Genomic DNA, 27,265 nt, shown 5'->3' with positions numbered 1-27,265 from the left:
CCATGCATGATATGCAGAGTGACATAATGAAATGCATGAATGCAGAATGACATAATGAAATGCATGAATGCAAAGTGACATAATGAAATGCATGTTTATGCCTCAAGAGGCGCTTATTTTCATGAGATGTGATGTATGATATAACAATGCTATGTGTGATTGTGCCTCAATAGGCACTTATTCACATGTACATTATGCACACTAAAAGATGATGATTAAAGCAAGCAATCTCCCTTTGTGCTTAACAGAGGTTTGGCGCTTAAGGTCTAAGGTGAAGTACATGCGCTCACAAGGATGGTTTCCTAGTACCTAATGGTCGAGGTCATTAGAGCTATTGCCCACTCCATGGCATTTCTCACAGCAGTTGGTTGTCAACAAGAAGTGAGAGTACTAAAGGAGCAAACAAACTCTACTTGGGGTTCTCACAATGACCACTTGGGAAGTTCATCCACTATGGCACTGCTACACAATCCCCTCTAATTCTAAGTTACACAGACCCGGGTACAGGTCCCCACTCATGATATGCATAATGTGTGTGTGAAGGGAGAATAATGCATACCTAAACCCCCACCTGTAAAACAACCAGAAAATTTCCCAGGCAAATATAGAGCAATTTCAAAATATATCAAAATAAGCAAAGTAATTCACACACAATTAATCCAAAAAGCAAATATATACAAACACGTATAAAGACAAGAATATACAGATAAAACAAAAGGGGAAAGAAAACATTAAGAAAATCACATCAAGTTTGCATATCTAACTAAATGGCTTGACTCTCTAGCGTCCCTAGTGGAGTCGCCATCTGTCGCAACCGGAATCGCGACGGGACAACGAACCAAAAAAGAAAACGGGTTTGAAAAGAGATTTGGGAGTCACAACCATAGTTATTCTGGAAAACTGGGAAAACCATAAAGACAAGACAAGTCTGCGAAAAACCAGATTTTGGATCCGAGAGTCAGTTACGCGTAGGGAAGGTGTTAGCACCCTACAACGCCCGCCCGAGGGCGGTACCTTTAATTAAAAATGCAAAGTCGATGTGGTTTTCAAAATGTTAATTTTGTCCAAACATAATAAGACAAAAATATTAAAAAGAAACAAAAATATTTTTTTAATTTTTTGGGCTCGACAAGGATTGACCTTGGTCCTACGTATTCTCATTCAAAATGAAAAATTAGGGTTACGTAGTTCTTTAAAAGATATTTGAAAAAAAGAATTGAGAAAATGATTTGATTTTTTGGAGGTGAACCTGACAAGGACTGACCTTGCTCCTACGTATCTCACAGTGAAAAATCAAGGATCACGTAGTTCTTATAAAGCTTGCTTGTTTGAAAAAGTTGATATTTTGTATTTCTGAAATTTTTGTATTTTTTGGTGTTTTTGAGATTATTTGAAAAAATGGTGTCACACGACGCGAACGACCGGACAGACACCAAAAGAAAAGAAAATAATTTTAGTATTTTTACAAAATAAGTGTCACACGGTGCGAGCGACCGGACAGACACAATAAAGAGAAGAACTTTTTTTTTATTTTTTTCTATATTTGTAATTTTTATAATTTTCAAATATTTTTCTTTTTTTAAATAATAATAAGATAAATAAATAAATAAAAGGATGATATTATTTAAAAGGGATAAAAGTGGAAAACAAAATAAGGGGTACATGAGTAATTAGTGGGAGGTACATGCAGTAAAGAGGTGGGGTGTGTAAAGTGACACATAGGGGTAAGAAATAAAATGATGCGGGGTGTGTGCACGGTTGCGAGATTAGTAATTGTGGAGGTGCGCGAGTGAGTAAACAAACTCAACAAAAATCATGCACAATGACACAGGGGTGTTGGTAAGTAAAATAAGGAGTGTATGAAGAACAATGAAACAGGCCTAATTGAAATATAAAGAAAGAGTGCATGTAGTATGGGCAGGGGTGTGCGAAGTAAATGAGATGGCAGGCCACTTTCTTTTATTCTCTCAAAGGAAAAAAATGAAACCCTAATTAAGGGTAAAGCTGTCCTTCATGCACGCACGACAACCTCTTCTTCTCGACACCACCACAACTCCAACCCTTGAAACACGCGTCTGCATAACCTAGATCGACGACGATGCTGACCACCATCGCGAGCCCTGCCGACGACGACACCGTCGTTCGATTCACCTCGTGTGAGGCACTCCTACACCAATGTCCACAACGTCTTCTCTTCCCGCGAATTCCGGATTTAGACACGGCAACCACATCGATGTCGCTGCTTGCCCTCACCGGCGATGCTTGGAGCCGACGACGTTGCTCCTTTTCCTTCTTGTGCGAGCCACCGCCGTTGGGTTTGCCACTGCTCGAACTTCAACTTGACATGACTCACAGTAATACCCAATCACGTGACAGGCCTCGACGACGAGGGCCTAGGGATACTTGACCTCCGCTCACTCTTCTCAGGCGTTCCTTCACGCGAGCACCTAGGGCCACCACCGTTAGCGATGGTTTCCACCCCCTTACGTCTATGTGCTATGATTGGACGTGGCTGATTGGGGAAAATGAGACTGGAATGGGTTTCTGATCCAGTGTGGTATTGGATTGTAGGGATGGGGTTGTGATTCTGTTTTTTTCATGTGCGTTTTGTTTGCAGGTTGAAATGGTGCTGTGATTTTGAAGTGGTGGTTCTACAAATGAGTGCGACAGGATGGTGATGATAATCGGAAGGATTGGTGTTAGTGTTGAGTGCGGCGGGAAAGTGGTGATAATTGGAGAAATTGGTCTGCGGCAGCTGAATGGAGAATGAGCTTTTTCGGTGTGTTGATGATGGTTGAGGAAAATAGAGCCTGGGTTGCTATTTTTTGTTTTATTGGTTGCGAGAAGAGAAGGATGAATTTTGGGTTAGATGATGGGTTGAGGAGCTTGGTTCTGGAATGGGGTTCTGATTCGGTGCGGTGTTGGATTGCAGGGGTGGGTTTTGATTCTGGTTTTTACGCAGGTGTGAGACGAAGATAATGGTGGGCGAGTAAGCGGGTGAAGACGTGTTCTACAAAATATAACTATTTCTAAAGTGTGTTTGGGTTCTGGTTTGGACCTCCTGCATGTGAAAGGTGTAGGTTGCACCGTCCGAGAATGAGTGAATAAGGGTTATCTGGTTTTGGTTATTTTGTGCAGATTGGAGATGAATGGGGGAATGAGGAATGTAAAACGTGTTATGATCAGAAGGATGTAAATCTGTGTTTGTGTGTATTGATGAAGGATTGACCCCAACCAAGGATGGAGGCACATGCTTAAGAAGATTAAGCATGTTTAGAAAGGTTCACTGATCCTTCATCCCTTTCATTTGTGTTTGTTATTTTTGATTCCCAAAGTTGACTTAGTTGAATCAACTTTAGTTGACTTTTGACCTTTGACTAGGTTTGACTTGTTGACTATAGTTGACTTGACTTAAGCCAACATGCTAATCTATGTTTATTTGCTTTGTAGGTTAATTAGGAGTAAGAAAGCAATGCTAGGTGGCGCATGGTGATTGGGGAGCATAAATGAAATAAAGGAAGGAGTAAAGCAAAGGCATAAAGCATAAAGTAAAAGGCATGAAGTAATTGTACCTATGTACCTTTGGCCACATTTTGGAGACATATGAGACACATTCTTTGTCTCCTTTTGTGCTAGAACGAAATTAGCCTTGCACACACACCATATTTAGCTCTTTTGTCTCTCTTTTTTTGTAACCTAGACATGTAAAAGGGCGGAACATTTTGAAGTAAAAACATTCTTGTGTCTCAACCATTTGTGAGAGTTTCCTCCCTTGGGAGTGAATACTTTTAAGCCTTATCTTGCATAGCAAGTGGCAGCACACATCCACTCATCTTCAAGGTTGCCATGGCTTCTAGCCTAAGCTTGTAGTGGCGTGCTTCTCACATTTTTACCATTTCTTTCCTTTCAATTTTATGTTTTCTTCTTCCTTTAATTGTTCTTGGTTTTCTATGGTTTATGTGTTTTCCATTTCCTTTTTGTTTTGAATCAATGCATCATCTTCTTCTCTTGAGCTTTGTGAAAGGAACCTTCACATCTAGATAGCTTGCTATCTTAATGTCCAGTGGGGATTTCACTTAGCTTTCTTAATCAACTCACACCATATTCAATCATCTTAAAAAGGAACAAGTTAATCCTTCATCTTGTATTCTGGTTGTAGGGGTTTTGATCGTTTTCTTTTTATTTAGATGCAAGACACAAGCGTATGCAAATGGAGGTGTCAACAACTCCCATGGAATCAAGAATCAACAACCAATAGAACATAACATAACAACACATCATATTCGTTCAAGCGTACAACCAGTCACATACGTTTTAAACCACATTTACGCAATCATTCAAAGATTCAAGTTGCAAACTTACCTCTTGGTGCTACTTCCTTTCCTACTCAAACTGCTTGTATTTTCGGCTTCCTCCTTTCCTCTCCCGTATGTTTCTTTGTCCCTTCTGTGAAATTGTGTATTCTCTTCCTTTGGCTCTCTCTTCTTTTTCGTTGGCTCGAGGGTCCTGGGAGCTAAGAAAATTGAGAGCTAAGAAGACTGAGTCTCTTTCCTTTTTCTTCCCCCTTCTTAATCAGTCCATCTTTTTTGTTACGTTCCCCCAAAGAGTCGTTACCATCTTTCCCTTTTCATTCATCTTCTGTCAGGATATTATGAGTTGACCAAAAGCACAAGGCAGATGCCTCCCAACCACCCTATCAGTCTGGCTACGTCGGGCTACGTTTGTTCCTATGACTGTCGTGGTTGCCATGATACGCTAACACTTATTTCCTGTTTCATGCTAATAACTAAAACCGGGTAAAAGAAAAGAGTTGATTTTCACTAACAGGATGACCGGACATATATTCGTTGGACTTTCATTTCCCTTTTTTTTTCAATTTTATCATTTTCATCATTTTTTTTATATATGAATATATATATTTTTTTTAATGAAAAAGAATCAAACAAAACAAAATAATTAAAGTAAATAAAAATTAAATTAAATTAAAATCAAAATTAAATTAAAATTAAAATAGGCTGAAAGTAAAAGTAGTAATATATCAATATTTGAAATCATTGTTCATTTTTCCTACTTTTTCTTTCTCCCAATTATTATTAAATTCAAAATTTTATTTCTTAGCCGGACGAAATTGGGTGTTCACAAGATCAAGTCACATTCTCGCCCAGCTCCTTGCTCAGGTAGAAAGGTCTTGCCTGCCTAGGCGAGAGATCGACATCAAGAACAATGGCCTTTAGCTCCTTCTCGCTTAGGTGAGACTTCCCTCGCCTGAGCGAGACATTTGCTCGCTCAAAACAGGGTTAGTCACTTGAGCGACAACTCGCGTGAAATGGCCTGGGAGAGCCTTTGTTAATCTCGCCTAGGCGAGACATGCTCACTTGGGCGAGAAAACCAGTGTTCACCATTGTTCTCTCGTGCAACAGTCACACAAACGCGTCTAAACAATTCAAACATGTATTCCAGCAACTCATATTCACACATAGTTCATTCAACACGAAATAAACGTAAAACAAGTAGATCTCACGGGATATACAAAAGGATCTAGCTTCCCTTACTTGGAATTAAGCTAACAGAATACTCCGATACGCACACAGTGAGCACAACAATCCTAAGGGTAGGCCAAAGAGTTGAAACAAACGGTAAAACAGAATAGGAACAGGGTTACTACGAAATCCTAACTGTAAATACGAAAATATGCCCAAAGAAGAGATACATGAGCTCGAGATTGACTTACGTGGAGTACAGGGATGAGGTTGAGCTTGCTTGACTAAGGTGGTACCAAACCCTAAGAGAGAGAGACGACTACAGCTCTAAGGACAAAAGGGTTGTTTTCTGAAAGTGAGTAGAATGGTTAGGGTTAGAGTAGTTTAGGGTTCTTGAATCCCCTTTGGAAAAGCCCCAGGCCCAACTGATTTGGGGCAGCCCTTTACAATAAAGGCAGAAAAGTAAGTGGGCCTTACATACCTCTTATGTCAAGTATTATGCAAATATATGGTATTAAGGAATATCAGGGAGTAATTAAACTAGTGATATTTTTCATAGTGCATGTATCCGATAATTAAGTTTAGTGTCAACTGCTTATGTGTAAGTATTTTGTATGATTTAAATATATATGTATGAATATCTCTTTTGCACATTAGCTTGTTATCCTTCTTCTATGTTTCTGTCTTATGGTTTTTGTCTTTCTTATGCGATGATCACCTATCTGGTGGGAGCAGATGTGGTTGCAATTTCCAATGCACCTTCGGAGGATGAATAGTCACTTTTAAGTTGATGGAAGATTTCAGTGGGAGCTTTAATTGTGGTTAGTTTATGTTTAGAGCTCATTAGTTTAGTTTAAGTGTATAAATGATATATTTTTATAATTTTATCTTTTGTAAGATAGTATTAATATATTTTGTATACTAAATTATTTGTTTTGAACACTAGGATGAAACATCCTATTTTATTAGTTTTAACCTGCTAAATTTGGGATGTTACAAAGGAGTCTTATAAACTTGCAAGTAATTAATTATTTTAAAGTAAATAAATAGTAACTTATATTATCATTTCAAAATTGTCTACATAATATTTTATAAATAATTATTTCTGTTATGAAATTGATGGATTGTCCATTGAGTTGCTGACAGTTACTCAACTTGATTACTATTGATAATATTTACATTATTTACATTAAGTATCTAACCCTTGAGTTGTACCCTTTGGATTGTCTTCTATACCTATAAATATGGACTCTTCTCCTTTGATAATGATACATAGAAAACTATTATTTGATGCTCTACCCTTTCTCTTTATTTTTCTCTCTATTATTAACTTTATTTTATAACACATTATCAGCACAAAGGTTATCTAATTGAGTTAATGGAGATGTTTTATCTTTAAGGGCAATGTTCTGTGTACCTCAATCCAGGCTTTTTCTAGTCTTTTCCTTATTGATAATGTTTCTTATATTCTTCTTTTTTGTGATAAAAAAAAATTATTTGACTTTATCAATTTTCATATTTGTCTTATTATTATTATTATTATTATTATTATTATAATTATTGTCTATATCAATTTTATAGTTTCATAAATAAAATTTGATTATTATCAATATTTTATGAGTTAGTTTTAAAAAAGGTCAAACCTTACAAAATTTGAATTTGTGACTTTTGATATTACAAGGAAAAATTACTCATCTTCTTGAGTATTAGAGGTTGAAATACATCTAGATGCAATCTAAATGTCTTCTTATGGCCAAACAAAACAATGAGTTTTTAATGAAAAATTATAAGACCAAATTGATTATGCCTCATTCTCATAAGTGAATGCAGCAACATTGAGACTAAATTGGTTATGCTTTGTTCCCAAAAATGGATATAGGAACATCTAATTCATATTTTCATAGTCATAAAGGAAATTTCAAAGAGACATTTTGTCATCAAAACTGGAACAATAGTGTGAAAAGGGAAAAGAAAAAGATGAAAGCAATGACAAATAATATGACAATATAATTTATCACTGCGATGATAAAGCCATTTGGGTCGTACTTGTCTTACATCAAAGCATCCTAAAAATAGGAGAAGAACATAGAAACACACTTTGTGTTTATAAAGATGATGATTTTGATTTTGGCCATTTAGATGTCACTCATCTTGATATTATTATTTTTCTTTGCTAAACTAAATGGAATGGAAGATGGAAACATTGATCACCTCATTGGTGATGGAAGTATTAAGAACTTTTTCTTTTTTATAAAATGGCAGAAGAAGTTTCTATGTGATAGTATAAAATATATTTTTATATATTAAATTATTTTTATTATAATTTAATTAATTTAAAGTGAATTCTCCATGGTATTATTATTATATAAAATATACATGTTTGATGTTGGTTATGTATAAGTAAGAAGAATTAAATTTTCTGTTATATTATGAAATGTATATGTGAAATGAGTGTATAATGAACATTTATTATTATTATTATTATTATTATTATTATTATTATTATTATTATATAGTAATTGTTATAAAAGTGTAAATGTATAATATTGATATTTTTTTAATATTGGATGACACATAAATAACATTATTATACTTGAATTGGTATTAAGTAAGGAATATATCCATGATAATTGAAAAGTCTTTCCTCAAATAAATAAATAAATATATATATATATATATATATATATAATATGCCATGATAAAAATAGAAATGTTAGATTTATTGATTGCATATTTTTAAATGTTAAATAGAAAATATAATTTTAGTTGAGTTCTTATTTTTTTTATTGTCTATCGTACATTAAATAGTTTTTACACTTTTTAATTGAGTCCTGATAGTTTAAATTTTTAATTGACTGGATAACGTAATTGTTATCTTGTCTCAATCCCTTAATAATTATTGTCATATTCTATTTTATAATTATATAAATTTATAATATTATAAGTTGATGTAATTTTATAATTTTGTAATCTTATTCCTTTATAATTTTATAGTTTTACAATTTTATATTTTTATTATTTAACAATGTGGTAATATTACAAATTTATAATTTTATAATTTTATATTTAAAAAGTTGACAAAGTTTAAAAATATGTTTAAAAGGTTACAAAAACAAAATAGATATACAAATTTAAAAAAAAATATTTTAAATGTCTCTTTGTCTCATTCTTTAAATTCTAATTAAATATATTTTTTATATACTAATAAAAACTATAATATATCACTTGAATGAAATCACAGAAAGAATAAATGTTAAATTAATAATAATTAAAATTTAGTATAAAATGTTCACCTTTTGAACTTTGATATAAGATGAATGGTAACAAACAAGATTCATGAGAACGACATTGAATTATTATATTGTAGTAAATGATTTTTTTTAATTTAATTATAGTGATATAATTACACTTATGATAATGAGTTAGAAAATAGAAATAATTATATAAAAATATCATAACAATATTCTATATGATAAAAATAAATAACAAATGAAAATACTAAAAAGAAGTAAAAATAGTCAAATGTGTATTTGGGAAACAATTTGATACACCATAGAATGAATTCATAAAAAAGAAAAATAAATGTATAATTAAGGATATGACAATATGAAAAATATCTTATAATTTAATAAATTTATAATTTTGTAATTAATAATTTTATTAGTTTCTCACTTTATTATTTTATTATTTTATATTTTTTAATTTAAAATTTTATTGAAATTATAAATTATAAAATTTTAAAGTTGTAAAATTATAAATAATAAAATAATAAAATTCTGAAATTATAAAATAATTAAACTATAAAGTTATACTATAAAATTATTAATTTTTGGAATTAATAAAATTTAATAATTATATAATTATATAATTATAAAATTTTAAAACTATAAAATAGTAAAATGATTAAATTATAATTTTTTTTGAAAATATTCAATATTGAAACAAGGTAGAGTATGTTGGTTTCATTTATATAGTAATAAGTCATGTTTCATCTAGTAATTGGCTTAAGGTGAATAATGATGGTGTAGCTAGGGGTGTCTTTTGACTTCATATTCTAATAATTTTAGAGGAAGTCAGATGAATATGTGGGTAATTTTTCAGCTTTTTTAGGGGTATACACTTATATTTATACTGAGTTTATGCATTTACGTTTTGGAGCAAGCTTGGAGGGAACACTTTTAGAGGCGTTGGTTTGAAAGTGATTCTACTTTAGTTTGTAATGGTTTTTTGGATCAGCGAATGGTTCCTTAGAGTCTTAAAGGGAGATGATGTTGGTGCTTGCATTTTTGTATGCATATGCAATTAAAAGTTTCTCATGTTTTTTGTGAAGCAAATCATTGTACTCATAATTTCAGTCATAGAGAACAATATCAATTATTTATTGTTTTACCTCCAGGTATTTATTTATATTTTGTTCATAATAGGATAATAGGTATAGTTTGCATGTGTCATGAAGTATAAATTTTATTATATAGATTTAGTGTGTTCTCCATGTTTTATATTTTTTTGTTTTATTTTTTTTAATAATATTTCATGTGATGACAAATGATTGATAGACTTTGGGGACATCAACACATATGAGATATCAAAGTTCACAATGATGTCTAATATGACCTTATTTTAAGGCTATAAAATTTGTAAAATTATAAAATAATTATGAAATTACAAAATTTAAAAATTGAAAAGTTACAAAGTTACAAAATCATAAATTATAAATTATAAATTTTTAAAACTATAAAATAAAAAACTATTTAATAAATTTTCTGAATATTAAATATTGACATAAATACTCTTTTGGTCCCTATTTTTGTTGTGTTTATTCAATTTGGTCCTCGTCTTTGTTGCGTGTCCAATTAGGTCCTAATTTTAGTCAATGTTTGTCAATTTAGTCACTTTTGCTAGTAGTGTTTAAATAGTTATGTGAACAATGTATGTCACATGTTAGTTCATGTTCTTTTTTTGTGTTTTTTTTTTAATTTTTTCTTTTAGCTTCTAAAAAAATTAAATTATAAAAAAATTATCCATGTGTCAAATTAGCATCGTGCCATGTGTCAATGTTAGTGACACGTGTCAGTTTGTGGTTATGTTAATATTGTTTGTTCAATTTAGTCCATATATTCATTATTTTTGTTCAATTCAGTTTTTATATTTGTTATTTTTTTTAATCTAATCCCAATTATGGCTAAATGGAGCAATTTTGTCACTTCTAATTTAAGACCAAATTTAATTTTTTTTATAAATATTATATTAATATTTTAATTAAAATTGAAATTTTTATTAATTATTTTTGAAATTCAATTATAAATTTTTAGATTTAATTATAAATTAAATATAATTATTATACTCAATTCTTAAATATAATATAATTATTTAAAATATTATAGGAACATAATTATTAGATGTTTTAGAAACATATACTAACATTTTTAAAATTGACATTAAATATAAAACATTTAATATTTTTATTGTATTTTAGATATTAAAATTTAAAATTTTTAGATTTAAATGTCAATTTTAAAAATATTAGTATATTTTTCTAAAATATTTCTAATATTTGTAATATTTTTAAATGTCAATTTTAAAAATATTAGTATGTCTAGAATATAATTATTAGAAGTAAATATCTAATAATTATATTCTAATAATATTTTAAATTATTATTTTTATTTAACAATTGAATTTCATAATTATATTTAATTTATAATTAAATTTTAATAATTTTATAATTGATTTTTTAAAAATAAATAATAAAAATGTCAAATTTAGCAAAAATATTATTATAATATTTACAAAGAAATTAAATTTTGTGTGAATTTGAAAGAGACAAAATTACTCCATTTAAATCAAAATTGCAATTAAATTGAAAGAAAATACGAATATAAAGATCAAATTACACAAAAGCAACGAATATATGAACTCAATTGAATAAAAAAATAATACAATCACATTCTGACACGTGACACTAACATTGACACTTGTATCACGATACTAACTTGCTACGTGGACAACTTTTTTAGAATTAAAAAAATTAAAAAAAGTATAGTACTTAAAACTTAATAAATCTAAAATTAAAAGTAATGTATATTTCAAATGATAAAGAAAAAGTATGTATTCTATATAGTTACAAAAGATTATAGTTAAAACTTATATATTTTTATCTCCAAATGATAAAGTTTATAACATTTCATATTCTACATTCAATTGTAAAACCCTCTTTTTCTGTCCTAATGTTTTAAAGGGCTGCCCTTAATCTAATGGGCCTAAGGGCTGGCCCATAGGGTGTCCAAGGCCCCTAAGGCAGCTAACCCCTCTCACTTCTGTCATTCTTGCAGAAACAGTACTCTCACACTCTCCTTTTCCCTAAGAGGCTTTGCTAGGGTTTAGCCTCAATCTTGGTCAAGTAGCTCAACCTCATTTCTTGCTCCATGTAAGTTATTCTCCAGCTCATACTTCTCCTCTCTTGGCATATTTTCGTATTTTCCAGTTAGGGTTTCGTAGTAAACTCATTTTAAAATCTGTTCCGCTATCTTGTTCAATTCATCAATCTGTTTCATGAACTGCCGTGCTCGGCTATTGGGTATCGAAGTCTTTGCTAGCTTATTTCTAGGTAAGGGAAGCTAGGGTTATGTATTTAAAGTTATTTTGCTGATTTTTGGTCTGTTTGTATGGCTGTGATGCTTGAATGACGCTGTTGGTCGAATAAAAATGTATGGTGTGCGAGTATGACCGTTTCGTAAAATGAAGATTCCTACTGCGTTAACCGTTGGATCGAGCTGAAATTTTAACAGCTGATTCACAACACAAAATTCGTGACTTTGACCGGTCGGATCTTTAATCGGAGCTCTATAGTGAGAGCCTTTTTTATCGAAAGGTCACTGTAGTTTGGTTGTTGACAACACTGCACAGTTTTCGTAAAATGAACGTTACTACTTCGTTAACCGTTGGATCGAGCTGATATATTAACAGTTGATCCTTAACACAGTTTTTGACTTTGACCGGTCCAATCTTGAATCAGAGCTCTGTAGTGAGAGCAGGTTTTATCGCAAGATCACTGTAGTTTAGTTGTTGACAACATTGACCTTGTTGCTTGTTTGGTTTACAAATTTCTTTATAGTTATTCAATTAAGTTGGCTCTTGTTTCATTTGGTTCTTGATTCAATCATATTTAATTTGAATATAAATACAAAAATTTTCTTAGCTTTACATAAGTTGTAGTTTTATTTCTAAAATCCTTAAATCATTTGCATAATGTGATGTTAAGTTGGATTGCTATGTCAAAGCACGAGATGAGTGAATATGCATGAATAAGAGGGTGTATGAGTTGTGAATGATGATCTTGGATAAATCTTGGCATGTGATTTCAATGAAATGGTTGGTATCAAAATGGCATGGTATTGGTATGAGGTGAAATTCTATATTCATGGATTGAGAATGATGAGTTGGAATGGATTCAACATCGAATATGAATGAGGATTTGGTTATAAAGGTTGACATGAGAGTTATGTGCATGATAAATCTTTCTTGATTGATTGAGTATGATTGGTCTGTGTTAGTGCATAATTCCTTGAAATCTTTAGGTGAGATTTCAGGGTCGTGCTTCAGTGGTCGGGACGTAATTCTATGGCCCCTATTAGTGGGTGTCCATGGTGGTGCCCCATCTATATAACTTGGTAAGGATTCAAGGTAAGGATTGCATCCTGACACTCTAAGGAGTCAGTTAGTCTCACTCAGAGCGGACTGACTCATGTGGTGAGAGTAAGAGGAGGCCTGAAACTCATTAAGGGCTAACCTTGTGTGTGAGGGAATTGATTCATTGTAACACTTGTAACACATAGCTCGGGGGTAAGCCGAGCTATCCACCACAAGTGCAAGCATCCGCTGATTCGAACCAGGTTATATGTATCCGGATGAGTCAAGTCGAGTCTTAGTGTATTGATTTGAAAGTCATAGCATGCTTGGGTGTTATATGTATATTGGATTGTGAAAGTATACCTGATTGCATGATGAAAATCTTTTTGGCTATAGCTTACCCTTTGCTTGTTTGATTGCTTGTATGTTGTTCTTCTACTTTTGCGATGATCATCAATTTATTGATTGGAGCATATGCGAGAGCATATCATGGTCAACAGGGGAGAGATGAATCCACTACATAGTCTTCCTGGGCTGGACTTCTTGTGATGATTGGGCTTTTCTTTTAGGGCAATGGCCCATGTATTGTCTGGCCTTTGGGCTTCTTTTTTTTAAAACTTTGTCGTTATTCCTCTATGTTTTATTTTGGCATCGTGGTGTGCCTTGGTTACTGTATTGTACTCCAGGACTGCTTAACATATTATTCCACGTGACGTTTCCTTTTAATTTGGTTTATTAATTAAATGGGATGTTACATTAATGGTATTAGAGCAGTTCGTCCTTAGGATGACATGAGGTTGTGGGTTTGTCATGCCTCGTGGGCGTTAGTTGCCAAGTCTAGTCAAGGTTGTCAGCGAAACCAAAAGTATTAAGAATAGAAAACGTCTTGATAAAGTGATGAGGGTGCACACTCATGACTAGATCAAAGGTTGTTTTTCCTTTCTTAATTCTAATGATTTGGGGAAGGAAGGGTGACAGATGAAAGGTTTGGATGTCTGTAGATGATGAAGTGTTGCCTTGTATGTTCTAGTTTGTCCTATTATGCCTATGTGTTTTGTGTCTTGTGTCTGTAGCGATGAGGGAAACTTGACCTACTCACCCTTGCAAAGATTGGTGGGGCCTAGGAGGAAATCTCTTGTCTCAAAGGTGCGAAGATGTAGAAGATTGTATATTGATAGATGATGAAAGTTGAGTCTTGGTTTAGAGGGCTGAGAAATGATGTTGAAAGTTAAGAAACAACACTTTGGGCTGAGAGAGAGGTACAAGATCAAGTTCTAAGATCGTACACCACAAGTTTTAGAAGAAGAGTTAAGCTCAGAGATTAATATATGAGAAGATAGCGGTGCGTGCTCATGTGGCAAGGTTTGAGAAATCAACTTGATTTTACACTTTGACAATGTCTAAGGTTCGAAGGGTAATAGTGTAGGAGGTTTGAGGTTGAGGGTGGAGGCCTTGAACTGTATATGGAAAGCAGACGTGAAGATGGAAGCTTATGGGAGGCAGAGCTTTGAAGATAAGCCAAGTGTGATGATGTTACAAGAGAAGGGAGTATATTAGGAGTTATATACCAGATCAATTTCGAAAGGAGTAGTCGAGTCTTCTCAGCAGTAGTAGTTACCTAAGTTAGGAGGAGAAGGGATGTTCTAAGTAAAGTGGCCCACAAAAGAGGAAGGATTGACATTGGATATGAGATGGACGATTTCAAGCATCAGAAGGAGGAACACATAGTTAAGTTTGTTCTTATAGGGAAGGACAATTAGTAATGTCACAACACGGGGAAAAGGGAAAGGAAAACAAGAGTTTTTGAGTAGCTATGAGAGTGTTTACGAGGATTGGCACTAAAGTGGCCAACACATGTGACCTAATTTAAAAGATACATGTTACAAAGGTGGTGATTGGATTGTGGGTTTTGGCTTCGCTTAGGGTCGTACACTCTTTGATGTAGCCAGTATGGTATAGGAGTCATGGTTGTTTACAAGAAGGAGCTGAGTTTGAGGAGGTTGTTTTTGTTATAGTAGAGACCAAGTGAAGATTCGCTCGAGTGTGTGGTGCCTTCGTGGTGATCAAAACGTTTAAATTCAAACCCAATTTGAATTGTTTCCTTTGCAAGGTTGGGACATAGTCTAAAGGGTGAATTAGTTATTTTCTCAATCTCATTCCGATGAGCTGAGACGACCAACAAGGTGGTGTTCTTTGATTTAAAAGAGATAAGTCAGTGATTGCGTATGAAGTACGAATCAAACTAAATAGTGGGGGGGGGGGGGCAGAGTGTCACGTGAATCACAGTCATCTGAGAAAGGAAAGTGAATAATAGACACAAAGGATCCTGGTAGCAGAAGAGTTTGTAGACGTATTCTGAAGTAAGTATTAGAAATTTAACCTTGGTATGGTGGAGTTCACTTTTGCATTGGTGTCTGAAGGAGGACTTGTGCCAATAATTTCTAATTGGATGGTTCTTATTGAGAATTTGAAGTAAATACGGAAGTGGGGGAGATGTTGGAGAAGTAGTGGCTTATACTAAATATAACGACAAAGATGACTGCGAGTCTGGTGAATCTTAAAAGAGAGGAAGTGGGAGGATAGACTGTTCAAGGGTAAACGTTGGATAAGGGAGGATAGACTTTTTGGCCTATGGTTTTAAGGGGTGGAAACATGATGAAGGTAAGAAATTTCAAACAGGTTAGCGGTATCATCAAGGTTTAGCGACGAGTTTTCCAAGTGTGAAGAGAGTCCTTAGAATGTTCGAGAGGAGTATTGACAAAGGTCGGAGTGACTAGTAAGACATATGGTTTAAAAAGGGTGGATGCGATCTTGAGAAAATACGATGTTAAGGCTATAAACAGGGGAGTCAAAAGGGTTTTGCAAGTTCCATAGAAGTTTTGGAGGAAGGTTTCTCAGTGATGATTGATTCCTTGTCACGACAGACATGAAAGGAGCATCATTTTGAGTAAACAGAAAAGTGACTTTGTGTGTTGATCACAGTAGCGCAACGGGATGACGACAAGTGATACTTATGAAGGGTAAGAGGTGCGTGAAAAGAACTATCTTACTCACGACCTAAAGTATTACTACGACAACCAGTTCTTATTGAACAACAAAAGTGTCGTTCTTATGAGTATCAATTAAAGATATTCAGAGAATCATTTAGAGTTAGAATTATGGGGTTACTAAGAGAAAGTTGTGCAAGAGTAGTAGGAGATGGTTTGAGTTATGATTTCAAGTTGGAATGCCAACTTGGGAGTGAGAAAGTGAGAGTAGATGTTTAGCCAGAGAATGGAATCCAAGACCCGTGATTTGACGAGTTAAGAGTAAGGGTTGGTTGAGAAACATAAGTGTTTGGGTTGGGAAGAGAATGTGTGAGGAGATTTCATTAGTTTAGTCATCCGACTAGAACTAGTGAGTCTCTCAACAAGGTTGGGGAGGAAGCAATTTAGAAAAAAATCTTAGTTGAGAAGTATCTTAGAGTTGATAGGTATAAATCAAACTAGAAATTTCAAGTCAAGGAAAGACATAGTTCTAAGGCTGTTGTGGAAGGATGGTTACAAGTTAGTAGATCAAAAATGAAGGGAAGATGCTGAAATAAATTGGGTGGTTGTAACAGATGAAAGTTTGATTTAGAAATGGAATACCTTGGTTGAGGACCTTCTTACCATTGGTTTAAGTTAGTAAAGGAGGCAAGATGTTATGAGTGTCGTCATGGATAAAGGTAACCAAGAGTGTTGATATGGGGCAATAGACCAGAAGTCAAGGGCGATCAAGTCAGTGGAGTGATGCTTCAAGGAGGAAACAAAGTGGTGTTGAGTGATGACTAACATGCTTTAGTTTGAGACTTGAAGGCATTTGAGGCTTTGTAAAAACCTACGAGGGGTAGTGGAGAGCATATGGTAAGTGAGTCAATATATCGAATACAAGTTAGTGGGGCATGTATGAAGGAGCATTCCAATTTTAAGGCCGGAGGATTAAAAGTGCTTCGAGAGTAGTGACAAAACTAATTTACATAGTTGAACACATATCGCTTAGCACATAGGCAAAGTTTCCAGTCACTATAGGTGTTGGAGTCGTTATATCAGTCGTGTTTGAGTGGTGGTTCTCAGAGGAGATAAGGAGAACACAGCTCCTCCTTCCTATCTCATCGATGAATTTTCGAGGACGAAAATTTTTGTTGTTGGGGAGAATGTAAAACCCTTTTTTTCTGCCCTAATTTTTTAAAGGGCTGCCCCTAATCTAATGGGCCTAAGGGCTGGCCCATAGGGTGTCCAAGGCCCCTAAGGCAGCCAAACCCCTCTCACTTCTGTCATTCTTGTAGAAACAGTACTCTCACACTCTCCTTTTTCCTAAGAGACTCTACTAGGGTTTAGCCCCAATCTTGGTCAAGTAGCTCAACCTCATTTCTTGCTCCATGTAAGTTATTCTCTAGCTCATACTTCTCCTCCCTAGGCATATTTTCGTATTTTCAAGTTAGGGTTTCGTAGAAACTCATTTTAAAATCTGTTCTGCTATCTTGTTCAATTCATCAATCTGTTTCATGAATTGTCGTGCTCGACTATTGGGTGTCGAAGTCTTGGCTAGCTTATTTCCAGGTAAGGGAAGCTAGGGTTTATGTATTTAAAGTTATTTTGCCGATTTTTGGTCTGTTTGTATGGTTGTGATGCTTGAATGAGGCTGTTGGTTGAATAAAAATGTATGGTGTGCGAGTATGTTTGATTGATGTGGCGCTACTCTTTTTCTACATTGCACACTTTTCGTAAAATGAAGATTCCTACTGCGTTAACCGTTGGATCGAGCTGAAATTTTAACAGATGATTCCTAACACAAAATTATTGACTTTGACCGGTCGGATCTTTAATCGAAGCTCTGTAGTTAGAGCAGTTTTTATCGAAAGGTCACTGTAGTTTGGTTGTTGACAACACTGCACAGTTTTCGTAAAATGAACATTACTACTTCGTTAACTGTTGGATCGAGCTGATATTTTAACAGCGGATCCTTAACACATAGTTTTTGACTTTGACCGGTCCGATCTTGAATCGGAGCTCTGTAATGAGAGTCTATTTTTATCACAAGATCACTGTAGTTTAGTTGTTGACAACAATGACCTTGTTGCTTGTTTGGTTTACAACTTTCTTTATAGTTATTCAATTAAGTTGGTTCTTGTTTCATTTGGTTCTTGATTCAATCTATATAACTTGGTAAGGATTCAAGATAAGGATTGCATCCTGACACTCTAAGGAGTTAGTTAGTCTCACTTAGAGCGGACTGACTCATGTGGTGAGAGTAGCTGAAGGTCTGAAACTCATTAAGGGCTAACCTTGTGTGTGAGGGAATTGATTCATTGTAACACTTGTAACACATAGCTCGGGGGTGAGAAGCTCGGGGATTAGCAGAGGTATCCACCACAAGTGCAAGCATCCGCTGAATCCAACCAGGTTATATGTATCCGGATGACTCAAGTTGAGTCTTAGTGTATTAATTTGAAATTGATAACATGCTTGGGTGTTGTATGTATATTGGACTGTGAAAGTATACCTGATTGCATGATGAAAGTATACCTGATTGCATGATGAAAGTATATTGTTTGATTGCTTGTATGTTGTTCTTCTACTTTTGCGATGATCATCAATTTATTGATGGGAGCAGATGCGAGAGGAAATCGTGGTCAACAGGGGAGAGATGAATCCGCTGCATAGTCTTCCTAGGCTGGACTTCTTGTGTTGATTGGGCTTTTCTTTTAGGGCAATGGCCCATGTATTGTTTGGCCTTTGAGCTTCTTTTTTTGAAAACTTTGTCGTTATTCCTCTATGTTTTATTTTGGCATCGTGGTGTGCCTTGGTTACTGTACGGAGTTGTGATTGTACTCCAGGACTGCTTAACATATTATTCTACGTGATGTTTCCTTTTAATTTGGTTTATTAATTAAATGGGACGTTACATTATTCAATAACTCGAGTGATTCAGGCAGAAAAAGTGAATGCAGGAAGCAATGGCGGATCTTCACCCAAATTTTTTTGGGAGCCAAAATAATATACTCAAAATTTATATATTTAATATTATTATGACTAATTCAATAAAAAAGAATAAATAATCTAGTATATTTATAATTATCAAAAAAATTACACATATCTAAATGAATGTCTATCGTTTTTTCATATTTTTGAATTCATAGTAATTGAATTATAACTAAATTTTTCAGTTAACTTTTTTCGATGTAAATGACCATATTATCTGCAAAATATTCATCTTCCATTTTATTAACGTGCATTTGATTCAAAAAATATTCACAAGCTTTCATTTCATTGTTATGCGATAAGCAATCATATTATCATGTTTTCATCTTCATCAGTTGTTTCTCTATCAATTCTAAAAAATAATTTTTTTAAATTTTTTATTAATATAAGACTAAAAAATAATTTATCATAATCTAATTAAAAGTTAAGAGACATAATTATAAAACTAACTATGATAATCAAGTTACAATTAAAAATTGACTATAAAAAATTACACAACACATTGTTTCTTTTTCTATATTAATAAAAAATTAATATACAAAAGGGTTATGTGATAAAAAATAATGCTAAATGTTAAACAAATAGTTCTTTATCAAGTGAGACAAGAGAAAATTACCTTATTTATTTATTTAATAATGAAAGAGAAAATATTAAAAAATGAGGATAAAAATACTAAGTTTATGTCTAACTTTTTTTAATAATAAAAGAAAAAAAAATAAACATGAGAGAAGAATACAACATATGAAAAACTCAAAAAATAATGAGAGAGAAAATAAAAAATATCTTAATAATTTTGTTTATTTATATATTTGAATTTATGTTTTATTATTTATTATTGTATTTTATATAATAAATAAAAAAAATACTTAATTTAATTTTTATTAATTTTGAATATAATATTATTTAATTTTAAAAATATAAAAATTAATTTAAAAGAGATTAAAAATTTATATAATTTTAAAAAATTAAATACAAAATAATGAAAAAATAAAATAAAAAAAATTGGGAGAGGGGGCTGTGCCCCGCCTGCCCCCTACCAACCTCGCCACTGGCAGGAAGAAAAGTCCCCCTTCTACTTTGCAAGATAATAACATTTTTTTTTTTCTATTTTCACATGTTTTAGATCAAGATTTCCTACCTCTGAAATTTTAAACCGTGGGAATCTGACACATTGTTGTTTAAATTCAGTACTAAAATAATAAAGGTATATTATAGACTATGTGGGCCCTCCCTATTTTAAGTACGAGGGTTAAGTTCTGTCTTCTATAATAATGTTCAAAGTCAAGACAAGGTTTATAAAAACAAAAAAGATGAAGATTCCTTTTTTTTTTCTTTTTAAATTCGGAAACATTATTTTTAAAATAGACATTTTTTTCACGTGCTAAACCCAAATCATAGTGGCATACAAAAGAATCTCAAAAAGTAAACTTTTCAGAGATTATTATTTTATAAAAGAAAACCTGGTAGTTTTAAAAGGATATAAAAGGTTAAATTGTATCTTTTGTTTACATAGCAAAATTTGAATTTGGTTCCTCAATTTTTTTTTGTCTCAATCTGATCTTTATTTTGAAAAATTTGATACAATCAAATCCTTTCTGTTAGTGGTATAGTAACGGTGTTAAATTGAGTGTTACGTGTCAGTTCCTGAATATTTTGAATTTTTTTTATTTATTTTTTGAAAATTTTGAATTTTTTTAAAATTTTAAAAAAAATTAAAAATTTGCCATGTGTCAAATTGCGAGAATTTATATATAATTTAAGTGACACAATAAAAGCTTTTTCTATTCAACCCATGGGTGGGAACTACTTTTTGGCTTCTTTGGATTTGCTCAAAATGATCAAATTATATTTGGTCTTGTGTCCACTTTTCCAGTCATTTTAGATACAATTTTAAAATATTGGATTTTCCGTTATTTAAATCGCATATCTCCATCACTTGTAGTGATTTATCATTCAATGAATGATTGACAGAAAAACCGATTTACTTCAATGAATTTCAAGTTTTTATCTAAAAAAGATATTTTTTATTTTTCCCCTCTTTAAAAAAAAGTGAAATAAAAAAGGGGTTCCCACCTTGAATAGGGAACTATGCGAGTGACCTACCTAATCTTATTGTAGAAATTTTCAGGATCAATGATTAGACCATGCAAACTAGTGGCAGTGATAGTGCCACGTGTCACTATTATGCCATGTGTCATTTTCCTATTTTCAATTTGGTCCTAGTATTTTAATTTTTGTCTTAATTTAGTCCCAATTTTTGTAAAAATTGTACAATTTTGTCCCTCTCCAAATTAAAACCAAATTTAATTTCTATATAAATGTGCACAAATATTTCTATAAAAATTGATATTTCAAGTAAATATTTTTAACAAGATTAAGTTTATTTTAATTTATAATTTACATTAAACTTTATTTAAAATTGTTTTAAAGTTGTTAATAGAAAATAATGTTAATAACAAAAAAATTCATAAATTATATTGTTATTTTATTACATCATACTTTAATATTGTTTTTTATTTGAATTTATATTTTAAATAATTGCATATTTTTAAAATGTGTAAAATGTTTTAGTTAGTATAAAAATAACAATTATATCATTTAAGAAAAATTAACTAGTTTATGTAATAATGAAAAACAAATAAATTTAAAATTTGAAAACAATTTTAAGTAAAATTGAATGTGAAACAAATTTGAATTAACTTAGTTTTATTGAAAATATATAATAAAAATATCAATTTGAATAAAAAAAATTAAATTTAATAAAAATATTTGTATAACATTTTATAATTTTTGTTTCAATTTGGAGGGAACGAAATTGCATAATTTTTACAAAAATTGGGACTAAATTAAGACAAAAGTTAAAATGCAGGGACCAAATTGAAAACGAGAAAATGACACCTGCCATAATAGTGACACGTGGCACTATCACTGCCACGTGGCACGATGTCAGCTTGACACGAGGCAAATTTTTAATTTTTTTTTTAAATTTAAAAAAAAAATTCAAAAAATCTAGAAGTTGACACGTGACACCCCATTTAACACCGTTACTACAACACTAATGGAAAGGACTTGATTGCATCAAATTTCCCAAAATAGGGACCAGATTGAGACAAAAAAGAATTGAGGGACCAAATTCAAATTTTGCTACGAAAATGAAGACCAAAGGTATAATTTAACCAATATAAAAAGCACTTATTTCGTTTTTGTGTCCCTTATATTCTAAAAGATTTATTTTTTACAAATAAAATTAACAAAATAAAAAATTACATACTGTAATATTCTATTTTAGTAACTTAAAATTAAACAAATAGAACATTTAATCATAATATTCATAACAACTAATGTGTAAAATATATTAATATAGTCTTACAAAAGATAAAACTATAAAAATATATAATTTATACACTCAAACTAAACTAACAAGCTCTTTTATTTTAAAAATGTTCTTTTGTAAGATAATCTAATTATAAAATTTTAACTTTTTACTCGTATAAAATATTTTAATTTTTATTGAATACAAAATTCAATTTATAGTAATTAATATTCAATAACTTATTTTACAGTATTTTTGTTTCTGTTAATGATGGGTCACATTAATATTTTTATCAAAGTTCAAGTAAACTTTCACTAGTGCAAAATAAATTTTTTATAGCGCCTAATATGCATCGGTTCATGCGCAAACGAGACATATGAAGACGCGGTGACACTTTTGTAATTTTTTTGAACTTTTATGCCTCGGTTGTACATAGAACTGAGGCATAAACCCCCAAAATTTTTTATTTTTCACATTGCTTTGATATTTTTAAACAAGTGGCAAACTTTTATGTCTCGAGTCACATCTAACCGAGGCAGATAGATGTTTATGCCTCGGGTCTCCTATAACCGAGGCGGATATATGTTTATGTCTCGGGTCTCTTATAACCGAGGCATATTTGATTGCTTTTCGAGTGGAATATGCCTCGGGTTGCATGTAACTGAGGTAGATAGATGTTTATGCCTCAATTTAAAATCAACCGAGGCAATAAGTCTTCTTAGGGTTAAAAAGAAATCGCATCACTATTCGTCTTCTTCGCATGACCAACAACAATTTTTCTCTCTTCCATTTTTGAATGCCAATTTCATTGCAGAACGCCATTGTTCCTTCATTGGAGTTTTGTTTCAACATGCAGAGGTTCCTTCCTTGCTCCACGACTGGTCTGCCGTCGCATAGGCCTCCACCATTATCGTCGTCGTAGAGGTTGCAGAGCCGCCATTGTTGTCGTTCAACCTCGCTTTGGTAAGTGCTTCTCCTTTTTCTAATTATGAAACCCTCTTGTGTGTCGAATGTGCGATTTGGCTCACGGTGGTTCAGTTATTGGAAGTTTAATGTTTTCCGTTTGGATATGGTGGTGAAGGGAGGCTATTTTGTGTCGTCGGCAAGATGAATGGAGGCGTCGTGAAGCTGTTCTGGCGTGATGCAGTGGTCGAAGATGATGGTGACGACACACTAGCGACATTTAGGGTTTGAATGGTGGCTAGGGTTTCTGATTTGGGAGAAGGTTGAAGATGATGATGTGGCACATTTGTGGTTGGTGCATATGCGTGTACAAGGATCATGACCACATGTCATGTTGTTATTGGGTCAGAAAGTTTTTTTTTTAATTCCTGATACCCATTAGGCCTTGGTTCCCTCCAAAATCAAGGTAGTAACCCTGGCATATGCCTCGGTTCATAATCGAGGCATAAATAGATTCTTTTTTACCTCGTTAGTATATGTCTCGGGTGTGAAACTGAAACCAAAAGGTCAAAATAACCGCGATCAAATCCCTCCTCTACACTAGTGTTTTTTCAGTTATTATCAATAAGCTTTTCTTTTATCAAGTATGGGACATTTTTGTTGTCGATCAAACTATTTAGATGTTGTTAATCAAGATTTTTTTTTCAACTATTGTTAGTGTTTTATTTGACCAACTACTTTTATGGATTCCAGCAGATAATTTTCTTTGATTAACAAGGTTGGTTGAAAAGTTTTCCGATTCCATATCAAAAAAGAATTTTTACTAGTTTTTGGAAAAGAAAATTACATTAGTGTATTCAATTGAAAAGAAAACCATAAGAATAATAATATAATAGTATAAATTAATAAAAATATAGTTAAAATTTATAAAAAGATATACTATTTAGTCATGGAACAAATAATTTGTTTAAAAATTAATCTATAAATATTGTTAATAAAAAGAATAAGAGTAACATAAGTCGAAATAGTTTTATTAAGTTATTTTCAATCTACAATGTTCTAGATTACCAAAGTACAAGTTTAGTAACATGGTAAAATATGATGTTAGTATGATAAAGGGTTGTGGGGTGGTAGATCAGTCGAATTTGTGTGAAAGTTGTAAGAGGAAGTAAAGAGAGTTTATCCTTACTTCTTTCCTTGAGGACAATTTTTGTTATTGTGAGAAGTAAGGATCATGAAAATAGTAAAAAATAGTAAGTGTTTTTAAAAGGTGATACATAATTATTTTATTATTTAAAACAACTAATATAATTTCAATTAATTGAGTTTCATTATATAATGATGGAGATGTGACAATGAACAAGGACAATGATCCACTTGAAGAACTTGAAGGACCTATGACAAAGTCTAGAGCAAGGAAAGCAAAAGAAGCTCTATAACAAGTGTTGTCCATATTATTTGAATACAAGCCCAAGTTTGAAGGAGAAAAGACCAAGGTTGTTCATTGCATCATGGCCCAAATGAAGAAGGACTACTATACCAATTTGTTGTAGTTTCTTCAAATTATTAGTTCATTTAAATAAGGGCCAAATGTTTTGTAAAATTGGCTGACCAAATTATGTCTTGGCTTAACCAATTAATGGGCTTTAGTTTTGCTTTTTTTTTTCAACTTAAGAACCGGCATTTGGAAGACTAAGAGGACCTTTGCTGAATGCTTGTGGATGACTTTTGGTTGCCTTAATTTCAGTTACAATCAGCCCTTAAGTAGTGGATCATTATTAGCTTTAAGTGGGCTGTAATTGAAATTTATGTGACTTTTGAACCATTTTTATCAATGAAAACAAGTTGAGTTTTATTCAAAACTATTAGAGTTTACCTATTTTATTTTAGTAAGAGTGATTCTCCTATGTTCTTGAGTGATTCAGGAACCCCTGAGTTTTATCAAAGGTCATTCCTCCCTTTGTGTGTTTAAACTCTTAGGCTTATCTTCCATCCTTGGGAGTGTGATGTCTATTAATTTTCACTCCATCTTCTTATCTACTTTCGTTTTCTTCTTTTAAACAATTTCTCAAATTTCTTGCCTATTAGCATTCCAACCTAGATAGATCCATAAAACGAATGCACCCCTCTAGATTCACATCATTTGGTATTAGAGCCAGGTTTAAGGGTTTGAACGTCAAATTGGTAACATCCTTCCTTCTTTCTTAATTTACCAATTCATTACCTTATTACTCGTACTATTTATGATTGTGATGAATCATTGCAAAAGATAGGTCTTGCGAAAATTTAAAGAAAAAGTCAATGCAATTCGTAATTGTACTAAAAGTGATAAAAAAAAGAAAAATTGGGCCGAATGATTCATGCTTCTAAACAATTTGTTATAAGGTAAAATATTGGTGTTCTTGAAGGATTGTTGTTGATTTCTCTATTTTACCTAATTTTTCTTAGCCTTTTTCTTTGCTAACCTTTCTTTGTTTACCTACAAGCATTTTTGTGCACATATTGGAGAACTGTTCTTTCTTATGGCCATAATCTCTTGAATTGCCTGAGAACCCAAGGAGAATTTGAGTAATAAAAGACAAGAGTGTTTCATTATAGTAAAAGCCTATCTATGAGTGCAAACACTTGAGTGGGTGAAAAAAATTTCAAACACCATATATATATATATATTGTTCTTGTTACCTTGATCTGTTTGTTAATCATGGCAGAAAGGAATGATATTCAAATGAAAATTGCTGCATTATCTCAACATTTGGAGAGGTTGATGAAGCAACAACAAAATGAGTTTCATGACAGGTTGAATCAACTAGAGAATAAAATCCCCCCCTCCCAAGAGGAGGAGGAGGGTGACAAAGGAATGAAGGGATAACAGAAGGAGTAAGGTTGAATGTGCCACCTTTCAAGGGAAGGAGTGATCCTGAAGCTTACTTTGACTGGGAGCTTAAAATTGAGCATGCATTTTCTTATAATAATTATAGTAAGGAGCAAAAGGTAAGGCTTGTAGCAGTTGAATTTTTTGATTATACTTTGATTTGGTGGAACAAGTAACAAAGAGAGAGAATTAGAGATGAGGATCCTATGGTGGACAATTGGGCTGAGATGAAAAGGATCATGAGGAAGCAATATGTACCTTCTAGCTTTCACATGGACTTAAAATTGAAACTACAAAGACTTTCTCAAGGAAGCAAGGGAGTGGAGGAGTATTATAAGGAGATTAAGATTCTTATCATCCAAGAGAAAATTGAAAAAGATCTTGAGGTAATTATGGCACGTTTCCTTAATGGATTAAATCATGCTATTAGAGATGTTGTTGAGTTGAGGAGTTTGTGGAGATGGAGGTTCTTTTGCATATGGCCATACAGGTAGAACAACAAATTAAAAGAAAGAGTACAACAAGAAAGAGTTCTACCAATTTCAATTCTTGAAACTGGAGGGATAGAGTAAAGAAAGAATGTGATGCCTCCTTTAGCAATTTAACGCCTTCTAACGAAGGAAAAATACTTCAAAAGAAATCTGAACATCCACCAAAGAGGACTAGAGAAGTGAAATGTTTTAAATGTTTGGGCATGGGACATTATGCCTATAAGTGTCCTACAAAGAAGGTTGTTTTTCTTAAGGATAATGGGAGTACAAAAGTCACTCTGAAGATAGTAGTAAAGACGAAGAACAAAGTGATGGAGAATTGAAAGCTAGTGAAGGAAAGTTGTACATGATTACAAGGATGCTGCGAAGTTAACTCAAGGCTGATGATGCATCTCAAAGGGAGAATATTTTTCATACAAGATGTTCAGTTAATGGTAATGTATGCTTGGTAATCATTGATGGAGGAAGTTGTAGCAATGTGATGAGTTCAAGATTAGTGTCAAAGATGAACATGGACACTAAACCACATCCTAGGCGATACAAACTTCAATGGCTTAGTGAAGGAGAAGAAGTCC

The 27,265-nt window shown here is 32.6% G+C and overlaps 1 long non-coding RNA gene across 1 annotated transcript; it reads left to right on the top strand.

Annotated features, from left to right (window-relative positions):
- The first annotated feature begins 1,936 nt into the window (after positions 1-1,936).
- Positions 1,937-3,934, top strand: LOC146883670 (uncharacterized). The gene is made up of 2 exons (XR_014984375.1): positions 1,937-3,281; positions 3,451-3,934. It is a non-coding gene; the product is annotated as an uncharacterized LOC146883670 (long non-coding RNA).
- The last annotated feature ends 23,331 nt before the right edge of the window (positions 3,935-27,265 follow it).

The sequence above is a fragment of the Vigna unguiculata genome, chromosome 9, assembly GCF_037176805.1.
Source record: "Vigna unguiculata cultivar grain cowpea cultivar isolate G323 ecotype 2 chromosome 9, ASM3717680v1, whole genome shotgun sequence".
Taxonomy (NCBI): Eukaryota; Viridiplantae; Streptophyta; class Magnoliopsida; order Fabales; family Fabaceae; genus Vigna; species Vigna unguiculata.
Note: the sequence above shows the minus strand (reverse complement) of the source record. Positions and strands in the feature narration are given on the sequence as shown.